Below are 6,141 nucleotides of genomic sequence, written 5' to 3'. Positions count from 1 at the left end.
TAATTGGGATTTTCTCTCTCTCTTTTTTTTTTGAAATGTTTTAATTTATGCTCTTCTTTTCTTCTTTTTAATTATGGAAAAAAGTGATATGCTCAAATAACTTAAAACATGAAAGAATCAGCACTTTGAAAAGCAAAAAGAATAATTAAAATAAACCAATGCAAAGACATAGGAGATTCTATTATTCTTTATCCAATAAATTGAATGTGAGCATAAGCATATTTATCCATAATGGAATGTTCTGCACTCAAATAATAAGTTTATAAAAAAATATTTGCGATATAATAGAAAGCCAGTCGAAAATAATTTTAAATTGCTTTATTTTGTATTTTTTTAATTATTGTTTGCTTTATTTTGTGTTTTTTAATTATTATTAAAATAATTAAATAATATCAAATATAATAAATATGTAATTATAAATATCATAAATATTATAAATATAAAATTATGAATATTAAATAAAATAATATAATATAATATTATTATTAGCTCCCTAAAATTATATCATACAATTGGTAGTAATTAATTTTCTTCACATATAGAGAAGAGATGCTTATCTAGACATCTTTCGTCAAATTGTTTTTGTTTATTTTCAATGCATTATTAATATCGAATAATGGAAAACACATATGCCACTTAGTAATGTGCTTTTCTTTTGTGACAAATAACATGGATAAAAATAACAAGATCAAGTAGAACAAAAATATATATTTATTAAAACAATATTGATATAGTAGTTTTAACGCTGTATTTCTGCCACTGTTTTAATAGTAATTAACAACAACAACAATAATAATAATAATAATAATTCTACCAACATACTGATTTTTTTCTGAATGTATAAAATTTATAATGATAGATTTATTATAGAATGGATAATAAATAAAAAATTGACCATAGAAAAAAGAATTTGATATATTAGATATTACTTTAGTCTCCCTACAATATGGTAAAGAATGAAACCTAAGTTATAAATTTCAAAGTGTGTAACCCCGCCATTAGAATAATCTATTATTCTTTTAGGATGTGATATACCTTGATTCCTCTATTAACACAAATACGTGTATATATAGGTTGTATAATAATAATAATAATAATAATATAGCCAACGAGCTATAATTTAAATGACATAGTCTTCTTATTCTCATCTAAAGATTTTGGATTTGAGTCTCACTTCTAACTTAAAAAATAATAATAATGTGTAAAAATATTTTTACATAATAATTTAATTATGCTTACAATATAATAAGGTAAATTAATTTTGATATTGAAGAATTGTTGGTGATTCGGTTCAAGAGTGAGATGAAGAGTAAATTCTTTATTTTTTCTAACTGACTTTGATGTGATTAAGTTACAATGCTGCTACTTCCATTTTATTCATGCACTCATAGCATGTAGGTCATAAAGCTCTATGCCAGTATGTCATCCCCCCCTTCAAGTTCAGGAGTGTGGAAGTCAAACAATCTGAGCTTGGAAATGCAGGTCTAAAACGGGTCAGGAGGTAATAATTTAGTAAATACATATGCAACTTGTTTGTTGGAACGAATTGGCAGCAATTTGACTAATCCATTGTGAGCCTTCTCGTGCACAATGTGACCCACTTCGATGTGCTTGGTATGTTCATGGAAGACTGAATTAGCAGTGATGTGTAGTGTAGATTTGCTGTCAAGGTATAATGGTGTAGACTTCGAGAGAAATATTATGAATTCAATCATCATGAAAGCTAGCCACTATGACTCACGAACAGCCGCTGCTAGTGCTCTGTATAGTTGTATTATGCCTCAGAGGAGGAGCATGACACGGTCACTTGTTTCTTTCTCTTCCAAAAGACAAGAGACAGCCCCAAAAAGAAACATGTCCCCGTAACTGATCATCGTGTGTCCAGGCAGCCAACCAAGTCTAAGTCAGAGGATGTAGTTAGGTTCAAATCGGAAGATGTAGGAAAAACTAGACCTCGGATAGGGGCAAGCTTAAGGTATTTCAATACGCGAAGCGCAACTTTGATGAGCAATGGTGGGACAGTCGAGGCATTTACTCAGCTTCCCAACGACAAAACTGATATCAAGCCTCGTGTTGGTCAGATATAGTAAGCGACCGACGAGTCTTCGATAGAGGAAAACATCTTGAAATGGTGCAGCACAATCTTTGGACAGTTTGGTTGAACAATTCATGGGTGTGGTGATAGGCTTGGCATTGGTCATGTCATATTCAGAGAGCAAGTCTAGAACGTATTTGCGGTGGTACAGTGCAATGCCTTTGCTGCTGCGTGCCACTTCCATCCTAATGAGGTACTTTAGTTTTCCTATATCCTTAATTCTGAATGCATCATCAAGTACCTTCTTGATCCTGTTAATCTCCTCTAAACAATTTCCAGCAAGCACTAGGTCGTCAACATACACAAGTATTGCTGTGAAAGTTGAATTTGAAACTCGAGTAAACAAAGCATAATCATGCTTTGATTGTGTGTAACCGGAAGCACTAAGTTCGGAATATAGATTTTTATGCCACTGCCTACTAGCCTGCTTTAACCCATATAGTGATTTGTCCAATTTGCACACTAAGTTGGGGTTTAAGACAGATAATCCTGGTGGAACTTTCATGTATACTCCTTTGTGCAAATTTTTGTGCAAAAATGTGGTATTGACATCTAGCTGCTGGACAGCCAATCCTTTGCAACAGCTATGGAGAGGAGGATTCGAATCGTTGCACCCTTCATAATTGGGCAGAACGTGTCGAAATAATTGAAGCCCTGTGTTTGGGTGAATTCTTTAGCAACTAAACGCATTTTATGCCTCTTGATCGTGCCATCCGATTTGAATTTGATCTTAAAGATCTGCTTGTAACCAATAGCATGTTTTCCTGTTGGGAGTGTGGTTAGTGTCCAAGTTTTATTTAATTTCAGTGCATCTAACTCAGTTTTAATAGCATCCCTCCAACAGGAATGTGCTATGGCCTCATCATAGTGCTTAGGTTCATGCAACTCTGAAACTGCTAGGGATAAAGCTTTGTGTGTGGGTGACAGTTGTGAGTAAGAGACATAATTTGAGATGGAATATTTGTTAGATAATTGGTGCAGTGGTGTAGTGTTAGTTTGCATGCAATGATAATTATTTAGGTTTGCAACTCTTCTTCTCTCCCTCTCAGATCTTCTAAGGTAAGGTATAAGTGATGAACCTGAACTTCTAATGGGCAATGTAGCAAATGATGCATGAGGTTGTGCTATACTATGATTTGTATATGTATGTGACTCTAATGCAATGTTCCTTTCATGGTTTAGTGCATTTATGATAATGTCGTGATTAAATGATGAATGATATGGTGGTATTGTATTATTATTGGCATATATATTTGTAGAAATATGTGTGAACACATCATCATACAAGTGATTAAAGCTTTGGTTTAGTGGTTGGCATGACTTAGTCTTAGCAGTAATTGTGTCATTAGAATAGGTGAAGGGCATTTCATGTTCATAAAAAACTGCATCGCGTAATAAAAACATTTCCTTAGTTTCCTAACTCTGGCATCAAATTTTTTTCTACTAGCTTGAAGAGTGGAGACACAAGCCAAGTATCCAAACACTTTGAGATTTTTAAAATTTGAAAGTTAATTATGCAAAATTTGAAATGGTGACTTATCTTTTAAAAATTTGCTTGGCATTCAGTTTATTATATGGCCAACTTGAGCTATAGTCAAATTTTAGTAACATCTTGGAATCATAGATTAAAACATACATGCTATAGCAACGTGTAATATGTGTTAATGCTTGTGCTCCACCCTCCATTATACCATTTTATTGGGGGTTTGTACACATGATGTTTGATGTATGATTCCTTTAGACACATAGTAATTATTTACCTGAAATTTCTTGCCATATGTTCTTATTATCTTGACATCTACTTCAAATTGGGTTTTAACTAATTGAACAAATTGTGGGATAATTATAGCAGTTTCTTATTTTAATTTTATGAAGTATATCCAAATGTGTCTGCTACAATTATCTACCACTGTCAAGAAGTACTTGTGTCCTTCAATTGATGATGTGGTAATTAGCTCCCATATATCTAAATCAATCATATCAAAACATTTATTTGAGTGTATTATTTAATAATTTTCGGTGTATGTATACTTATAAGTTCTGTATAATTTAAAACTCTTCTTCTCCCTCCTTCTTATCTTATACTGTTTCTTCTTCTTCTTTTTCATCATCATCATCATCATCATCATCATCATAATCTCTTTTTTTTTTCTTTTATCTTCTCAAGTTTCTTCTTGTTTTACTCTTTTAACAAGAATAAAAATAAAAAAATCAAACAAAGAAGAAAAAGAAACACATAATAGTACAAAATTACTTGGAAGAGAATGAACTTACATTAATTCAACTAAAAGAAAGAAAGAAATAAGGAAAAAAGAAGAAGAAAAAAAATGCAGCATTAAAGGAAATATTTTTCTATATTTGTAGCAAATTTGGGTGTAACACGAAGATATTTGAGTGTATATTTTAAGAATTTTTTGTGTATGTGTACTGATAAGTTCTGTGTAAAACCCGATTAATTAACGGCTAATTAACCAATAAATGAGAATTTATTCTAGAAAGCCTAAAATGTGATTTTTATGGCTAAATGTGATAGAGGAGATTGAGACGAGAATTTCGGTATCAATTTTATAGAAATCGGACCAAGATTGGACCGAACGGGCCAAACCGGTCCAACCGGACCCAAAGTGGGCCCTTGGCCCAACATAACTAAACCAAAACCCTAGTTTTCAGCACTCTTTCTCCTCACAACACACTCAAACACGCTGAAACCGGACCCAAAGTGGGCCCTTGGCCCAACATAACTAAACCAAAACCCTAGTTTTCAGCACTCTCTCTCCTCACAACACACTCAAACACGCTGAAACCGGACCCAAAGTGGGCCCTTGGCCCAACATAACTAAACCAAAACCCTAGTTTTCAGCACTCTCTCTCCTCACAACACACTCAAACACGCTGAAATGGTGGAGAGGAAGGGAAGAACTCTCTCTCAACTTCTTTCTCTCACTTGATCTTCAAACCACCATAACTTTTGATCTAGAGCTCCGATTGCTGCTCCGTTTGCGGCCACGCGTTCACCGCGGAGAGCTCTACAAAACCCATACAATCAATCTTGAGGTAAGCCACGTGTTTCTGTTCGAAATCCAAGCCCTTATTTTCGAGTTTCATGGGTGAAATGTTGAGATTTTGGGTTCTTTGATGTTATAGGACCCAACTCTCTTGAAGGAGAAGGTTAATCTTGTCTCCTTGGACCTTGGGTGTGGTAAGATTCTCAACCCTAGTGTATTTTGTTGTTTTATGATGTTTGGGTTTTGAGATGTTGTGTATGGGTATGATGATTGTGGCTTAGGTTGTGTATATGTGAATATTGGAGCTTGATTGGTGATTTTGAAAAGCTTTGAGAGGGTTTGGTGGTGAAAAATCTGTTCTTGGAGGTGTTGAGGCCTTGAGAGCTTGTGGATAAGTGATTTGGAAGTGCTCCGGTGGAGCTTGGGAAAATCGGCTAAGGTATGGTTTCGGTTTCCCGTATCTAATATGTAATGTGGTAGGAAATACTTAGGCTAGAGGCCCTAAGATAGGCATTGAATGGTTGATGTTGTTGAATGATTGAGATATATGATGTGGTCATATATGTGATGATGATTAATGATGCCTTGATGGTATGATGTATGAGAAATATGCATGTTGTGATATATGCTTGATGATTGGTTATGGTTGAATTGTGGGTTGAACCATGTTGATGGTGAGTATGATATTGATTGTGTACGATGATGATTTATTGGATTTGGTGTTATTGAGAATTGGCATGAGGAAGAGTATATGATATGTCAATATGTTTGAGTTTGAGCCACTTGGGTGAAGTGGGTTAAAATAATGAGATAGTGATTTTGTAAATTGTGGTAAAGTGTCAATGTGTGAGTTGAGGAGGCTTGATGTTGAAATTGATATGTTTTGATTGATTTCAAAGAAAAGGGATGAAAATGGCATATTTTGATTGATTTTGAAAAGAGTTGGAAATGGCTTGTTTGCAAATGGCACTTTGTGGTTTTTATGAAAAACATGGTTTTTGGGCATACTTTGGTGGGACATAACTTGGACTACGGATCTCC

This window comes from Arachis duranensis, chromosome 8 (genome assembly GCF_000817695.3).
Source record: "Arachis duranensis cultivar V14167 chromosome 8, aradu.V14167.gnm2.J7QH, whole genome shotgun sequence".
Taxonomy (NCBI): domain Eukaryota; kingdom Viridiplantae; phylum Streptophyta; class Magnoliopsida; order Fabales; family Fabaceae; genus Arachis; species Arachis duranensis.
Note: the sequence above shows the minus strand (reverse complement) of the source record.